The sequence below is a fragment of the Somniosus microcephalus genome, chromosome 3, assembly GCF_052327205.1.
Source record: "Somniosus microcephalus isolate GS21.2 chromosome 3, FLI_Smic_1.0, whole genome shotgun sequence".
NCBI lineage: Eukaryota > Metazoa > Chordata > Chondrichthyes > Squaliformes > Somniosidae > Somniosus > Somniosus microcephalus.
In genome coordinates, this window is record NC_140989.1 from 117110877 (window position 1) to 117129279 (window position 18403).

An 18403-nucleotide genomic window follows, 5' to 3' on the forward strand; every position below is an offset into this window, starting at 1 on the left:
GATTATACTGGTAAAGACCTTTGTGAGCGTTTATCGTGAGATACTTCCTAGAGGATTCTTCAACCTCCATCTGCAATTATGCTTGTGCTAGGTCAATTTTTGTAAAACGCTTCCCTCCAGATAGTGAGGTGAAAATATCTTCTATCCTCGGGAGAGGATACTGTGCTGTGTGAAGGACTGGGTTCACCGTCACCTTGAAGTCCCCACAGATGCGAACCTTCCTTGGTTCCTCAGACGTATTGTTTAACGTTTTCTTCATGACAGGAACGATGGGTGTCGCCCACTCGCTCCAGTCCACCTTAGACAACACGCCTGCATTCTCCAGATTCTCCAGCTCTGCCTCGATGGCTGGGCGAATTGCATACGGTACCGGTCTTGCTTTGAAAAACTTGGGAATTGCATTCTCTTCTATTTTTATCGAGGCCGTTACGCCTTTAAGAGTTCCCAGTTCTTGTTGAAATACCTCTTTGGCGGTAGCTAAGATTTTTGACAATCGTCCAGGTGTGACGTCGTCATCCTTTTTACCAGCCACAGTCAGTGCCTGAATGGAGTGCCAGTCTAAACTTATCTTTCTGATCCATTCACGTCCCAATAACGGTGGTCCACCATCTTGCAGTATGTACAGATACAATTTCTGTATTTCCTTGCCGTTGTATTCGACAGGCACCCTTATTTTCCCTCTGGGGTATACTTTCTGCCCCGTATACGTCTTCAAGACAATGGATGTCTCTTTCAAGGGTATGTGTGAGAATAGCCGCTCGTAGTCTCGTCGATTCATGACGGTCAGGGCTGATCCTGTATCCAATTCCATTTTGACTTGGGACCCTGCTATCGTGAGGGTGACCCAAATGGTTCGGTGATCCTCTTTTGCGATTACGTTGTGAAGTTTGAGACAGCTTAGTCTCTTGTTCCCGGAGTCACTATCGCTCTTCTGGTCTTCGGAACTACTGTCCGTCATCTTTTGTACTTTCCTGTACTGTTCCTTAGTAGCCTTTTTGTTGTCGTTAGTCTTCTTCCCAGACCTGCAAACTCGTGCAATGTGTCCCATCTTTCCGCATTGCCTGCATATTTTGTCCTTGGACCAGCAGTCCTTCTGGTCATGGGTTGTTCTGCCGCAGCGATAAAATTTTTCAAATTCCCGTGTCATTTCATGGGTGCCGTATTCCTGTGGCTTTTGCTGTATTTCCGCAGCTCCCCTTGCTGCTGCTTCGTACGATACTGCCACGCTGAAAGCCTTATCTAGCGTCAGCTCTTTCTCTGAGAGCACCCTCTTCTGGGTTCCTTCACTCAGGAGTCCACAGACAAATTTGTCCCGTAGGGTATCTGCCAGTCCTGCTCCGAACTGGCAGTGCTTTGATAGCTTGCGTAGTTCCGTAAGGTAATCAGCATTGCTCTCATCTTTATGCTGATTTCTCTTGTGGAATTTAAATCTTTCTGCTATCAGCAGCGGTGTAGGATTTAGGTGTTCCTGTAGGATATCAACAATTTCGTTAAAACTCTTCGCCATCGGTTTGGCTGGAGTAATCAGGTTCCACAATAGGCCGTACGTTCTTGCGCCCATTAAGTTTAGTAGTACCGATGCCTTTTTCTCATCGGCTACTTCGTTTGCCTTGCAATATACTTCGACTCTTTCCACATACGTGGTCCAGTCTTCTATTGCATTATCAAAGGCAGTGATATTGCCAGTCTTCGGCATCTTGGAAATCTAAGATGGCGCCTCCCGCGCTTTGCCTTCTTCCCCGATTGAACAAAATGGCGCCTCCCGCGCTTTGCCTTCTTCCCCACTGGATTAAGATGGCGCCTCCCGCGCTTTCTGTCTTCTCCGCTGCTGCTAGCGCTGCTGCTGGTGTTTTTATGCCTTGATGGCGACGCCCTATGTTCTTTGCGCACTTCCCCCCCGCGCTGCTGCTAACGCCGCTCTCCGCGGTCCCCGTGGCAAACTGCAGCTCCTCGCGGCTTTCTGCACTTCTCATTTCTTTTATTTTCCCGTCATCAGAGCAAACCCTACGGGACACTTTCCTCCCTCTTCTCGGGTCTGTACGCTGCCCGGCTTCGTAGCAGCGGCCGCGCCCTGTGTGCTCCACCCTCTCTCTCTCTCTCCTCTTCCCGACAACGCTGCTCGGCCCCGTTGAAAAGCCACCTGATCGAGCTCTAGCCCGCCGCAGCCCAGGAAGGATCAGTGTACTACCTGCCACCAGCCCGATTAGCTGGAACACCATAGACAGGATAACCAAGCCCCGCTCTCGACAGCCTCTCCTGCAAATCTTCAACTCCGATGAATCAGAGGCGGTTGCCCACGGTCGACGCCCGTTTCTTCTGTTTGTTTTTTTTTCTTTCTTCCTTCTGGCCTCGACCTCTAACAACTTCGCTTCAGGGATGGATCCCCATGAGGTGATGCAGAACTGTAGGTAAGTTCGGATCTGCTCGTCGCCAGTATTATGTCCGTGTGTAATTGAGACACGGACTACAGGAGTTGGTTACAACAGATGTTTACTGAGTGGAGACAACACTGGAACTACTATGCAAAGTTACTACACAGGCTTATATACGGGGGTGGTCACTACCAGTACTGCAGTATACAGGGCTGCAGAATATAGTTCTTTCTGCAAAGCACATACACTACAGAACCAACCAGGGAACAGGCCAATTTAGATCTTGTATTTTGTAATGAGACAGGGTTAATTAGCAACCTCATAGTAAAGGATCCTCTGGGGCAGAGTGATCATAATATGATAGAATTTCACATTCAGTTTGAGAGTGACTTGCCTAAGTCCGAAACTAGAGTCTTATACTTAAATAAAGCCAATTGCATAGGTATGAGGGGTGAGTTGGCTAAGGTAGATTGGAAAAATAGATTAAAAGTTATGGTGGTAGTTATGGTGGCTAGCATTTAAATAAATATTTCATAATTCTCAACAAAAATACATTCCATTCAGAAACAAAAACTCCACGGGAAAAGTAATCCAACCGTGGCTAACTAAAGAAGTTAAGGATAGCATTAGATTGAAAGAAGAAGCTTATAATGTTGCGAAGAATAGTAGTAAGCCTGAGGATTGGGAGAGTTTCAGAAACCAGCAAAGGATGACCAAAAAATTGATAAAAAGGGAAAAAATAGAATGAGAGAAAACTAGCAAGAAATAGAAAAGCAGATTTTAAGAGCTTCTACAATTATGTAAAAAGGAAGAGAGTAGCAAAAGTAAACATTGGTCCTTTAGAGGCTGAGACAGGAGAAATTATTATGGGGAATATGAAATGACAGAGAGAGAGAGAGAGAGAGAGAGAGAGAGTGCTCCCACTGAGACAGAGAGAGAAAGAGAGAGAGAGAGAGTGCTCCCACTGAGACACAGAGAGAGTGCTCCCACTGGGACAGAGAGAGAGAGAGAGAGTGCTCCCACTGAGACAGAGAGAGAAAGAGAGAGAGAGAGAGTGCTCCCACTGAGACACAGAGAGAGTGCTCCCACTGGGACAGAGAGAGAGAGAGTGCTCCCACTGAGCTCTGATTGGGTCTAAGCCGAAGCCAGCATGAAAGTGCAGCCAAACCAGTATCGCAACTCAAGGTCAATTAGCATTAGAATCAAGCAGTTAACACTTGATCTTAGCCAAAAGGCCGAGAATTGTTGGTTTATTCCCTTATACTCTGCCTCTCTTTGTGCTTGGCTGCAGGTTAAATGCCTTTAATTGGTTTGGGCGGAGTTTTCTGCGTAAGTTTTGGGTGTGGAAATACATGAATGTGACCAGTGATGGCTACTTTTGATTGTTGAGTCTTTGACCTTTCAATCATTTGCAGAGTATGTATGATCTTGTGGATTTACACATTTGTGACTAGCTGTAAACTGTGGCAGCTTTGAGCCCATTGTTGTATGGGTTGTTGTACTTTTAAGAGCAGAGCAGAGCAGCGGCAGCAGCAGAGAGCTGCTTTGAAATGTCACCAGAACCTCGGCCCCTATTACTTTTTTACTTATAATTTTTTCCACCCCTTTGTTTTGGGTCCTCGTTTCCCCCCCCCTGCCCACCCCCGCGTTTCCTTTTGTTTCTCTCTCTCACCTGGCAGCTGTCTCTTACCTGCCAGTACACTTCACACCTAATCTCAGCTGCCTTTTGTCTCCACGGGCCTATTACCATCTCGTCTGGCTTCGAATACCTTTTATTGTCTCCTTTTTCTTCTTTTGTTCGATCGCAGTCTTGCCTTCGATCTATTTTCTTTTCTTTCCAGTTTTGAAGAAGGGTTTCGACCCGAAACGTCAACTCAAATTTCTCTCCACGGATGTTGCCTGACCTGCTGAGTTTTTCCAGCATTTTCTGTTGTTATTTCTGCTGAAAGACAAGTTGTGAGCTGTATTTGCAAGTGAAATGACTTTTGGTATTTGGAATGTAGACTGAGCTGAGAGTGTGAGCGTAGCAGCATGCAAGGTTTGTCAGCAGCATTTAGTGGTTTTAAATTTGAGAGCGAATGTACAGAGCGGTCGCCTGTGTTTGTTTTGAAATTGTTCCTTGGTGTGTTAGATTTTGAAATGTACACGTGGTGGGGAAAAAAAGTAAAGAAAAGAAAGTGGATGTTTTTCATGAAGCTGTTTTTAATTTTTGAAAATCTCCCGAGAGGGAGGTGCACCGTTCCCAGAGGCACTGCAATACCAGGTCGATGCGTGGAGTGGACGGAGCAAGCCCCTATTCCATCTCCCTGTTCCAAAAATCAATTTAATATATGGTCCCCAGATAGGGGACGTATCAGATATTAAACTGATAAGAACAGATACTACACTTGATCTTAGCCAAAAGGCCGAGAAGCGATACCCGCGCGGCCCAAACTGTTCTCAGCTCCTGTTTGCCCTCCCTCTGTTAAGTCAGGCTGACTGTGCCCAAAGACGTATAACTGCTGATGTTTTCACTGTTGGGATATTTTCTAACAGAAGATTAGTTTACAGAAGTTGCCTTTTTTCCTTTTTCAGTGAAACTGCTTCATAGATATGTAAATTGACAGTATTCCACCAATCAGATGGGAGAGGGTTGTGCCTGTCCGCATGTACGTCACTGTCAGAGGCTGCTGTGCAACAAAAACGTTTTACACCAGTTGCGTGAGTGACAATGCAACAACCAACTGACAAAGTGCTGAGGTGATCTGGGTGCATAACTGCACACTTACCTACGTTGAAGAGCTTTTGAATCAAGTAGTATATAGGCCCCCTAACAGTAGCTATACCGTTGGACAGAATATTAATCAAGAAATAGTAGGAGCTTGTAACAAAGGTAATGCAATAATCGTGGGGGACTTTAATCTTCTCATAGACTGGACAAATCAAATTGGCAAAGGTAGCCTGGAGGACGACTTCATGGAATGCATTCGGGACAGTTTCCTAGAACAATACGTCATGGAACCTATTATGTCCGTGTGTAATTGAGACACGGACTACAGGAGTTGGTTACAACAGATGTTTACTGAGTGGAGACAACACTGGAACTACTATGCAAAGTTACTACACAGGCTTATATACAGGGGTGGTCACTACCGGTACTGCAGTATACAGGGGCTGCAGAATATAGTTCCTTCTGCAAAGTACATACACTACAATTCCTCCCCTTTTAGCTAAACAGTACATAACATTCGATTAATAACTAAATAACATATTTACAATTACAGTCGCTATACATTAGCTGAAGTTAAGCAATTATAAGTTCAGTCTTTGAGGAGGCTTCCTGATTCTGTCTGGATAACGCCTCTTTGGGGTATCAGGTTCTTCTGGCAAAGTTGATTCGGAATCAACGTCGTTGTTTTGTTCGTCTGCTTCCAATATCACCGATTCTGAGGTAGATGCAATTGGTACTTCGGTTTCATCACCAGGTGTATCGGATCGTGGTGTGGAATTGACGTTTTCCAGCGACTCTAGAATCTGGTCAGCATGGCGTCTTACAATGCTCTCTCCAACATCCACGGTATACATTAGAGGTCCTTGCCGTGTGCAGATCGTTCCTGGCTGCCATTTCTCTGTGCGGTAGTCCCGGGCCAAAACTGGTTGACCTATCTTAAAACTCCTGGTCGGCCTTTCATTCATATTCTGAAACTGCCTGTTCTCCACATCTCTTCTGATGTTTGGCTTAACCAAATCCAAGCGGCATCGTGGTCTTCGATTGAAGAACATCATGGCTGGAGTTTGGTTGGTAACCGCATGTGTCGCATTCCGGAGGCAAACAAGAAGTTATCCACCTTGTGTTGTAGGGGTATGTCTTCATTACACATTGCCTTGATAGCCTTCTTGAATGTTTGAACGAACCTCTCAGCCAATCCATTGGTGGCTGGATGATATGGGGCGGATGTGTAATGCTTAACACCATTGTTCTTTAAGAACCTCCGGAACTCTTCAGACACAAACTGCGGTCCATTGTCGGAGCAAATCTATTCAGGCAGCCCATTTCTGGCGAATATGGTTCGTAAGACTGTGATAGTTTTTTCTGTGGTGGTTGAGGACATTTTTATTACCTCTGGCCACTTTGAATGTGCATCCACCGCAATTAAAAACATTGAGTCCATAAATGGACCAGCAAAATCAATGTGCACCCTTTGCCATGGAGATGAGGGCCACTCCCATGGATGTAGAGGGGCTTGTGGTGGGGCGTTTTGGACCTTCTGGCATCCTGTACAGCTCTTGGTCATCTCTTCGATTTCTCTATCGATTCCCGGCCACCACACAAACGCTCTGGCTAAGTTCTTCATTTTTACCCCTCCCAGGTGACCCTCATGAAGCTCATTGAGCACTCTATCCTTCAATTTGGGTGGAATTACTACTCTGGATCCACACATCAAGGTTCCTCTGCACACCGACAGCTGTTCTCTTCTCGGCGAGAATGCTGGCAACAGTGGTTCGCCATGTGCTGGCCATCCCTTCACCGTTAAATCATAGACCCTGGAGAGTGTCGGGTCATTTTGTGTTTCCTTTTCTATGTTTGCATTCGTCACAGGTAGACATTCGACTATGGTCGAGTGGAATATCTCCACAGGATCCACTGCAGGTGCTTCTTCCACCGTCGGCAACGGTAGGCGCGACAATCCATCAGCATTCCCATGCTGTTTAGTTCCTTTGTACTCGATGTCATATTGGTGTGCCCCTAGGAAAAGGAACCACCTCTGTAGCCGTTGTGCTGCCATTATCGGGACGCCCTTCTGAGGGTTGAAAATGGAGACAAGAGGTTGATGATCAGTTAGTAAAGTAAATTTCTGACCATGCAGGTAGTGATTGAACTTCTTCACCCCCCACACCAGGCTGAGGGCCTCTCTGTCAATCTGGGCGTAGTTACGCTCGGCTGAAGTTAACGAGCGTGACGCAAAAGCTATCGGCCTCTCTGAACCATCAAGGAATTTACGTGACAGTACCGCTCCAATGCCGTAGGGAGACGCATCACACGCCAGTCTTATCGGTAATGATGGGTTGTAGTGAGCCAATACTTCTCTTGAAGTGATTAGGTCTTTACTCTTCTGAAAGGCCCGCTTACATTCATCGCTCCATTTCCATGCTACTCCAGTTTGTAGTAGGGCGTTCAGTGGGTGCAGAATTGTGGACAAATTCGGCAAAAACTTATGGTGGTAATTCACCAATCCGAGGAATGACCTCAGTTGCGACACATTTTCAGGCGCTGGAGCCTTAACTACCGCTTCAATTTTGTATGGGGACTTATGTAAGCCCTCTTCATCAATCACGTGGCCACAATACGATATCTGTTTCTTAAAAAACTCGCACTTCGGGCGATTGGCTCGTAGCCCATGTTCTCTTAGTCTAGTGAGCACCTGCTCTAGGTTGGCAAGGTGTTCACTGTCATCTTCACCTGTCACTAGGATGTCGTCCAAGTAACACTGAGTCCCCGGAATCCCTTGCAGGACTTGTTCCATCGCTCTTTGCCATATCGCCGGAGCTGATGCTACTCCGAATACCAGTCGATTATACTGGTAAAGACCTTTGTGAGTGTTTATCGTGAGATACTTCCTAGAGGATTCTTCAACCTCCATCTGCAAATATGCTTGTGCTAGGTCAATTTTTGTAAAACGCTTCCCTCCAGATAGTGAGGCGAAAATATCTTCTATCCTCGGGAGAGGATACTGTGCTGTGTGAAGGACTGGGTTCACCGTCACCTTGAAGTCCCCACAGATGCGAACCTTCCTTGGTTCCTCAGACGTATTGTTTAACGTTTTCTTCATGACAGGAACGATGGGTGTCGCCCACTCGCTCCAGTCCACCTTAGATAACACGCCTGCATTCTCCAGATTCTCCAGCTCTGCCTCGATGGCTGGGCGAATTGCATACGGTACCGGTCTTGCTTTGAAAAACTTGGGAATTGCATTCTCTTCTATTTTTATCGAGGCCGTTACGCCTTTAAGAGTTCCCAGTTCTTGTTGAAATACCTCTTTGGCGGTAGCTAAGATTTTTGACAATCGTCCAGGTGTGACGTCGTCATCCTTTTTACCAGCCACAGTCAATGCCTGAATGGAGTGCCAGTCTAAACTTATCTTTCTGATCCATTCACGTCCCAATAACGGTGGTCCACCATCTTGCAGTATGTACAGATACAATTTCTGTATTTCCTTGCCGTTGTATTCGACAGGCACCCTTATTTTCCCTCTGGGGTATACTTTCTGCCCCGTATACATCTTCAAGACAATGGATGTCTCTTTCAAGGGTATGTGTGAGAATAGCCGCTCGTAGTCTCGTCGATTCATGACGGTCAGGGCTGATCCTGTATCCAATTCCATTTTGACTTGGGACCCTGCTATCGTGAGGGTGACCCAAATGGTTCGGTGATCCTCTTTTGTGATTACGTTGTGAAGTTTGAGACAGCTTAGTCTCTTGTTCCCGGAGTCACTATCGCTCTTCTGGTCTTCGGAACTACTGTCCGTCATCTTTTGTACTTTCCTGTGCTGTTCCTTAGTAGCCTTTTTGTTGTCGTTAGTCTTCTTCCCAGACCTGCAAACTCGTGCAATGTGTCCCATCTTTCCGCATTGCCTGCATATTTTGTCCTTGGACCAGCAGTCCTTCTGGTCATGGGTTGTTCTGCCGCAGCGATAACATTTTTCAAATTCCCGTGTCATTTCATGGGTGCCGTATTCCTGTGGCTTTTGCTGTATTTCCGCAGCTCCCCTTGCTGCTGCTTCGTACGATACTGCCACGCTGAAAGCCTTATCTAGCGTCAGCTCTTTCTCTGAGAGCACCCTCTTCTGGGTTCCTTCACTCAGGAGTCCACAGACAAATTTGTCCCGTAGGGTATCTGCCAGTCCTGCTCTGAACTGGCAGTGCTTTGATAGCTTGCGTAGTTCCGTAAGGTAATCAGCATTGCTCTCATCTTTATGCTGATTTCTCTTGTGGAATTTAAATCTTTCTGCTATCAGCAGCGGTGTAGGATTTAGGTGTTCCTGTAGGATATCAACAATTTCGTTAAAACTCTTCGCCATCGGTTTGGCTGGAGTAATCAGGTTCCACAATAGGCCGTACGTTCTTGCGCCCATTAAGTTTAGTAGTACCGATGCCTTTTTCTCATCGGCTACTTCGTTTGCCTTGCAATATACTTCGACTCTTTCCACATACGTGGTCCAGTCTTCTATTGCATTATCAAAGGCAGTGATATTGCCAGTCTTCGGCATCTTGGAAATCTAAGATGGCGCCTCCCGCGCTTTGCCTTCTTCCCCGATTGAACAAAATGGCGCCTCCCGCGCTTTGCCTTCTTCCCCACTGGATTAAGATGGCGCCTCCCGTGCTTTCTGTCTTCGCCGCTGCTGCTAGCGCTGCTGCTGGTGTTTTTATGCCTTGATGGCGACGCCCTATGTTCTTTGCGCACTTCCCCCCCGCGCTGCTGCTAACGCCGCTCTCCGCGGTCCCCGTGGCAAACTGCAGCTCCTCGCGGCTTTCTGCACTTCTAATTTCTTTTATTTTCCCGTCATCAGAGCAAACCCTACAGGACACTTTCCTCCCTCTTCTCGGGTCTGTACGCTGCCCGGCTTCGTAGCAGCGGCCGCGCCCTGTGTGCTCCACCCTCTCTCTCTCTCTCCTCTTCCCGACAACGCTGCTCGGCCCCGTTGAAAAGCCACCTGATCGAGCTCTAGCCCGCCGCAGCCCAGGAAGGATCAGTGTACTACCTGCCACCAGCCCGATTAGCTGGAACACCATAGACAGGATAACCAAGCCCCGCTCTCGACAGCCTCTCCTGCAAATCTTCAACTCCGATGAATCAGAGGCGGTTGCCCACGGTCGACGCCCGTTTCTTCTGTTTGTTTTTTTTTCTTTCTTCCTTCTGGCCTCGACCTCTAACAACTTCGCTTCAGGGATGGATCCCCATGAGGTGATGCAGAACTGTAGGTAAGTTCGGATCTGCTCGTCGCCAGTATTATGTCCGTGTGTAATTGAGACACGGACTACAGGAGTTGGTTACAACAGATGTTTACTGAGTGGAGACAACACTGGAACTACTATGCAAAGTTACTACACAGGCTTATATACGGGGGTGGTCACTACCAGTACTGCAGTATACAGGGGCTGCAGAATATAGTTCTTTCTGCAAAGCACATACACTACAGAACCAACCAGGGAACAGGCTATTTTAGATCTTGTATTTTGTAATGAGACAGGGTTAATTAGCAACCTCATAGTAAAGGATCCTCTGGGGCAGAGTGATCATAATATGATAGAATTTCACATTCAGTTTGAGAGTGACTTGCCTAAGTCCGAAACTAGAGTCTTATACTTAAATAAAGCCAATTGCATAGGTATGAGGGGCGAGTTGGCTAAGGTAGATTGGAAAAATAGATTAAAAGTTATGGTGGTAGTTATGGTGGCTAGCATTTAAATAAATATTTCATAATTCTCAACAAAAATACATTCCATTCAGAAACAAAAACTCCACGGGAAAAGTAATCCAACCGTGGCTAACTAAAGAAGTTAAGGATAGCATTAGATTGAAAGAAGAAGCTTATAATGTTGCGAAGAATAGTAGTAAGCCTGAGGATTGGGAGAGTTTCAGAAACCAGCAAAGGATGACCAAAAAATTGATAAAAAGGGAAAAAATAGAATGAGAGAAAACTAGCAAGAAATAGAAAAGCAGATTTTAAGAGCTTCTACAATTATGTAAAAAGGAAGAGAGTAGCAAAAGTAAACATTGGTCCCTTAGAGGCTGAGACAGGAGAAATTATTATGGGGAATATGAAATGACAGAGAGAGAGAGAGAGAGAGTGCTCCCACTGAGACAGAGAGAGAAAGAGAGAGAGAGAGAGTGCTCCCACTGAGACACAGAGAGAGTGCTCCCACTGGGACAGAGAGAGAGAGAGAGTGCTCCCACTGAGCTCTGATTGGGTCTAAGCCGAAGCCAGCATGAAAGTGCAGCCAAACCAGTATCGCAACTCAAGGTCAATTAGCATTAGAATCAAGCAGTTAACACTTGATCTTAGCCAAAAGGCCGAGAATTGTTGGTTTATTCCCTTATACTCTGCCTCTCTTTGTGCTTGGCTGCAGGTTAAATGCCTTTAATTGGTTTGGGCGGAGTTTTCTGCGTAAGTTTTGGGTGTGGAAATGCATGAATGTGACCAGTGATGGCTACTTTTGATTGTTGAGTCTTTGACCTTTCAATCATTTGCAGAGTATGTATGATCTTGTGGATTTACACATTTGTGACTAGCTGTAAACTGTGGCAGCTTTGAGCCCATTGTTGTATGGGTTGTTGTACTTTTAAGAGCAGAGCAGAGCAGCGGCAGCAGCAGAGAGCTGCTTTGAAATGTCACCAGAACCTCGGCCCCTATTACTTTTTTACTTATAATTTTTTCCACCCCTTTGTTTTGGGTCCTCGTTTCCCCCCCCCTGCCCACCCCCGCGTTTCCTTTTGTTTCTCTCTCTCACCTGGCAGCTGTCTCTTACCTGCCAGTACACTTCACACCTAATCTCAGCTGCCTTTTGTCTCCACGGGCCTATTACCATCTCGTCTGGCTTCGAATACCTTTTATTGTCTCCTTTTTCTTCTTTTGTTCGATCGCAGTCTTGCCTTCGATCTATTTTCTTTTCTTTCCAGTTTTGAAGAAGGGTTTCGACCCGAAACGTCAACTCAAATTTCTCTCCACGGATGTTGCCTGACCTGCTGAGTTTTTCCAGCATTTTCTGTTGTTATTTCTGCTGAAAGACAAGTTGTGAGCTGTATTTGCAAGTGAAATGACTTTTGGTATTTGGAATGTAGACTGAGCTGAGAGTGTGAGCGTAGCAGCATGCAAGGTTTGTCAGCAGCATTTAGTGGTTTTAAATTTGAGAGCGAATGTACAGAGCGGTCGCCTGTGTTTGTTTTGAAATTGTTCCTTGGTGTGTTAGATTTTGAAATGTACACGTGGTGGGGAAAAAAAGTAAAGAAAAGAAAGTGGATGTTTTTCATGAAGCTGTTTTTAATTTTTGAAAATCTCCCGAGAGGGAGGTGCACCGTTCCCAGAGGCACTGCAATACCAGGTCGATGCGTGGAGTGGACGGAGCAAGCCCCTATTCCATCTCCCTGTTCCAAAAATCAATTTAATATATGGTCCCCAGATAGGGGACGTATCAGATATTAAACTGATAAGAACAGATACTACACTTGATCTTAGCCAAAAGGCCGAGAAGCGATACCCGCGCGGCCCAAACTGTTCTCAGCTCCTGTTTGCCCTCCCTCTGTTAAGTCAGGCTGACTGTGCCCAAAGACGTATAACTGCTGATGTTTTCACTGTTGGGATATTTTCTAACAGAAGATTAGTTTACAGAAGTTGCCTTTTTTCCTTTTTCAGTGAAACTGCTTCATAGATATGTAAATTGACAGTATTCCACCAATCAGATGGGAGAGGGTTGTGCCTGTCCGCATGTACGTCACTGTCAGAGGCTGCTGTGCAACAAAAACGTTTTACACCAGTTGCGTGAGTGACAATGCAACAACCAACTGACAAAGTGCTGAGGTGATCTGGGTGCATAACTGCACACTTACCTATGTTGAAGAGCTTTTGAATCAAGTAGTATATAGGCCCCCTAACAGTAGCTATACCGTTGGACAGAATATTAATCAAGAAATAGTAGGAGCTTGTAACAAAGGTAATGCAATAATCGTGGGGGACTTTAATCTTCTCATAGACTGGACAAATCAAATTGGCAAAGGTAGCCTGGAGGACGACTTCATGGAATGCATTCGGGACAGTTTCCTAGAACAATACGTCATGGAACCTATTATGTCCGTGTGTAATTGAGACACGGACTACAGGAGTTGGTTACAACAGATGTTTACTGAGTGGAGACAACACTGGAACTACTATGCAAAGTTACTACACAGGCTTATATACAGGGGTGGTCACTACCGGTACTGCAGTATACAGGGGCTGCAGAATATAGTTCCTTCTGCAAAGTACATACACTACAATTCCTCCCCTTTTAGCTAAACAGTACATAACATTCGATTAATAACTAAATAACATATTTACAATTACAGTCGCTATACATTAGCTGAAGTTAAGCAATTATAAGTTCAGTCTTTGAGGAGGCTTCCTGATTCTGTCTGGATAACGCCTCTTTGGGGTATCAGGTTCTTCTGGCAAAGTTGATTCGGAATCAACGTCGTTGTTTTGTTCGTCTGCTTCCAATATCACCGATTCTGAGGTAGATGCAATTGGTACTTCGGTTTCATCACCAGGTGTATCGGATCGTGGTGTGGAATTGACGTTTTCCAGCGACTCTAGAATCTGGTCAGCATGGCGTCTTACAATGCTCTCTCCAACATCCACGGTATACATTAGAGGTCCTTGCCGTGTGCAGATCGTTCCTGGCTGCCATTTCTCTGTGCGGTAGTCCCGGGCCAAAACTGGTTGACCTATCTTAAAACTCCTGGTCGGCCTTTCATTCATATTCTGAAACTGCCTGTTCTCCACATCTCTTCTGATGTTTGGCTTAACCAAATCCAAGCGGCATCGTGGTCTTCGATTGAAGAACATCATGGCTGGAGTTTGGTTGGTAACCGCATGTGTCGCATTCCGGAGGCAAACAAGAAGTTATCCACCTTGTGTTGTAGGGGTATGTCTTCATTACACATTGCCTTGATAGCCTTCTTGAATGTTTGAACGAACCTCTCAGCCAATCCATTGGTGGCTGGATGATATGGGGCGGATGTGTAATGCTTAACACCATTGTTCTTTAAGAACCTCCGGAACTCTTCAGACACAAACTGCGGTCCATTGTCGGAGCAAATCTATTCAGGCAGCCCATTTCTGGCGAATATGGTTCGTAAGACTGTGATAGTTTTTTCTGTGGTGGTTGAGGACATTTTTATTACCTCTGGCCACTTTGAATGTGCATCCACCGCAATTAAAAACATTGAGTCCATAAATGGACCAGCAAAATCAATGTGCACCCTTTGCCATGGAGATGAGGGCCACTCCCATGGATGTAGAGGGGCTTGTGGTGGGGCGTTTTGGACCTTCTGGCATCCTGTACAGCTCTTGGTCATCTCTTCGATTTCTCTATCGATTCCCGGCCACCACACAAACGCTCTGGCTAAGTTCTTCATTTTTACCCCTCCCAGGTGACCCTCATGAAGCTCATTGAGCACTCTATCCTTCAATTTGGGTGGAATTACTACTCTGGATCCACACATCAAGGTTCCTCTGCACACCGACAGCTGTTCTCTTCTCGGCGAGAATGCTGGCAACAGTGGTTCGCCATGTGCTGGCCATCCCTTCACCGTTAAATCATAGACCCTGGAGAGTGTCGGGTCATTTTGTGTTTCCTTTTCTATGTTTGCATTCGTCACAGGTAGACATTCGACTATGGTCGAGTGGAATATCTCCACAGGATCCACTGCAGGTGCTTCTTCCACCGTCGGCAACGGTAGGCGCGACAATCCATCAGCATTCCCATGCTGTTTAGTTCCTTTGTACTCGATGTCATATTGGTGTGCCCCTAGGAAAAGGAACCACCTCTGTAGCCGTTGTGCTGCCATTATCGGGACGCCCTTCTGAGGGTTGAAAATGGAGACAAGAGGTTGATGATCAGTTAGTAAAGTAAATTTCTGACCATGCAGGTAGTGATTGAACTTCTTCACCCCCCACACCAGGCTGAGGGCCTCTCTGTCAATCTGGGCGTAGTTACGCTCGGCTGAAGTTAACGAGCGTGACGCAAAAGCTATCGGCCTCTCTGAACCATCAAGGAATTTACGTGACAGTACCGCTCCAATGCCGTAGGGAGACGCATCACACGCCAGTCTTATCGGTAATGATGGGTTGTAGTGAGCCAATACTTCTCTTGAAGTGATTAGGTCTTTACTCTTCTGAAAGGCCCGCTTACATTCATCGCTCCATTTCCATGCTACTCCAGTTTGTAGTAGGGCGTTCAGTGGGTGCAGAATTGTGGACAAATTCGGCAAAAACTTATGGTGGTAATTCACCAATCCGAGGAATGACCTCAGTTGCGACACATTTTCAGGCGCTGGAGCCTTAACTACCGCTTCAATTTTGTATGGGGACTTATGTAACCCCTCTTCATCAATCACGTAGCCACAATACGATATCTGTTTCTTAAAAAACTCGCACTTGGGGCGATTGGCTCGTAGCCCATGTTCTCTTAGTCTAGTGAGCACCTGCTCTAGGTTGGCAAGGTGTTCACTGTCATCTTCACCTGTCACTAGGATGTCGTCCAAGTAACACTGAGTCCCCGGAATCCCTTGCAGGACTTGTTCCATCGCTCTTTGCCATATCGCCGGAGCTGATGCTACTCCGAATACCAGTCGATTATACTGGTAAAGACCTTTGTGAGTGTTTATCGTGAGATACTTCCTAGAGGATTCTTCAACCTCCATCTGCAAATATGCTTGTGCTAGGTCAATTTTTGTAAAACGCTTCCCTCCAGATAGTGAGGCGAAAATATCTTCTATCCTCGGGAGAGGATACTGTGCTGTGTGAAGGACTGGGTTCACCGTCACCTTGAAGTCCCCACAGATGCGAACCTTCCTTGGTTCCTCAGACGTATTGTTTAACGTTTTCTTCATGACAGGAACGATGGGTGTCGCCCACTCGCTCCAGTCCACCTTAGATAACACGCCTGCATTCTCCAGATTCTCCAGCTCTGCCTCGATGGCTGGGCGAATTGCATACGGTACCGGTCTTGCTTTGAAAAACTTGGGAATTGCATTCTCTTCTATTTTTATCGAGGCCGTTACGCCTTTAAGAGTTCCCAGTTCTTGTTGAAATACCTCTTTGGCGGTAGCTAAGATTTTTGACAATCGTCCAGGTGTGACGTCGTCATCCTTTTTACCAGCCACAGTCAGTGCCTGAATGGAGTGCCAGTCTAAACTTATCTTTCTGATCCATTCACGTCCCAATAACGGTGGTCCACCATCTTGCAGTATGTACAGATACAATTTCTGTATTTCCTTGCTGTTGTATTCGACAGGCACCCTTATTTTCCCTCTGGGGTATACTTTCTGCCCCGTATACGTTTTCAAGACAATGGATGTCTCTTTCAAGGGTATGTGTGAGAATAGCCGCTCGTAGTCTCGTCGATTCATGACGGTCAGGGCTGATCCTGTATCCAATTCCATTTTGACTTGGGACCCTGCTATCGTGAGGGTGACCCAAATGGTTCGGTGATCCTCTTTTGCGATTACGTTGTGAAGTTTGAGACAGCTTAGTCTCTTGTTCCCGGAGTCACTATCGCTCTTCTGGTCTTCGGAACTACTGTCCGTCATCTTTTGTACTTTCCTGTACTGTTCCTTAGTAGCCTTTTTGTTGTCGTTAGTCTTCTTCCCAGACCTGCAAACTCGTGCAATGTGTCCCATCTTTCCGCATTGCCTGCATATTTTGTCCTTGGACCAGCAGTCCTTCTGGTCATGGGTTGTTCTGCCGCAGCGATAACATTTTTCAAATTCCCGTGTCATTTCATGGGTGCCGTATTCCTGTGGCTTTTGCTGTATTTCCGCAGCTCCCCTTGCTGCTGCTTCGTACGATACTGCCACGCTGAAAGCCTTATCTAGCGTCAGCTCTTTCTCTGAGAGCACCCTCTTCTGGGTTCCTTCACTCAGGAGTCCACAGACAAATTTGTCCCGTAGGGTATCTGCCAGTCCTGCTCTGAACTGGCAGTGCTTTGATAGCTTGCGTAGTTCCGTAAGGTAATCAGCATTGCTCTCATCTTTATGCTGATTTCTCTTGTGGAATTTAAATCTTTCTGCTATCAGCAGCGGTGTAGGATTTAGGTGTTCCTGTAGGATATCAACAATTTCGTTAAAACTCTTCGCCATCGGTTTGGCTGGAGTAATCAGGTTCCACAATAGGCCGTACGTTCTTGCGCCCATTAAGTTTAGTAGTACCGATGCCTTTTTCTCATCGGCTACTTCGTTTGCCTTGCAATATACTTCGACTCTTTCCACATACGTGGTCCAGTCTTCTATTGCATTATCAAAGGCAGTGATATTGCCAGTCTTCGGCATCTTGGAAATCTAAGATGGCGCCTCCCGCGCTTTGCCTTCTTCCCCGATTGAACAAAATGGCGCCTCCCGCGCTTTGCCTTCTTCCCCACTGGATTAAGATGGCGCCTCCCGTGCTTTCTGTCTTCGCCGCTGCTGCTAGCGCTGCTGCTGGTGTTTTTATGCCTTGATGGCGACGCCCTATGTTCTTTGCGCACTTCCCCCCCGCGCTGCTGCTAACGCCGCTCTCCGCGGTCCCCGTGGCAAACTGCAGCTCCTCGCGGCTTTCTGCACTTCTAATTTCTTTTATTTTCCCGTCATCAGAGCAAACCCTACGGGACACTTTCCTCCCTCTTCTCGGGTCTGTACGCTGCCCGGCTTCGTAGCAGCGGCCGCGCCCTGTGTGCTCCACCCTCTCTCTCTCTCTCCTCTTCCCGACAACGCTGCTCGGCCCCGTTGAAAAGCCACCTGATCGAGCTCTAGCCCGCCGCAGCCCAGGAAGGATCAGTGTACTACCTGCCACCAGCCCGATTAGCTGGAACACCATAGACAGGATAACCAAGCCCCGCTCTCGACAGCCTCTCCTGCAAATCTTCAACTCCGATGAATCAGAGGCGGTTGCCCACGGTCGACGCCCGTTTCTTCTGTTTGTTTTTTTTTCTTTCTTCCTTCTGGCCTCGACCTCTAACAACTTCGCTTCAGGGATGGATCCCCATGAGGTGATGCAGAACTGTAGGTAAGTTCGGATCTGCTCGTCGCCAGTATTATGTCCGTGTGTAATTGAGACACGGACTACAGGAGTTGGTTACAACAGATGTTTACTGAGTGGAGACAACACTGGAACTACTATGCAAAGTTACTACACAGGCTTATATACGGGGGTGGTCACTACCAGTACTGCAGTATACAGGGGCTGCAGAATATAGTTCTTTCTGCAAAGCACATACACTACAGAACCAACCAGGGAACAGTCTATTTTAGATCTTGTATT

The 18403-nt window shown here is 46.5% G+C and overlaps 2 non-coding genes across 2 annotated transcripts; both read right to left on the bottom strand.

Annotated features, from left to right (window-relative positions):
• Positions 1–4598: 4598 nt before the first annotated feature.
• Positions 4599–4789, bottom strand: LOC147121294 (U2 spliceosomal RNA). Its single transcript, XR_015077801.1, has one exon. It is a non-coding gene; the product is annotated as a U2 spliceosomal RNA (small nuclear RNA).
• Positions 4790–12415: 7626 nt separating this feature from the next.
• On the bottom strand, positions 12416–12606 carry LOC147121295 (U2 spliceosomal RNA). The gene has a single exon (XR_015077802.1). It is a non-coding gene; the product is annotated as a U2 spliceosomal RNA (small nuclear RNA).
• Between the last annotated feature and the right edge of the window lie 5797 nt (positions 12607–18403).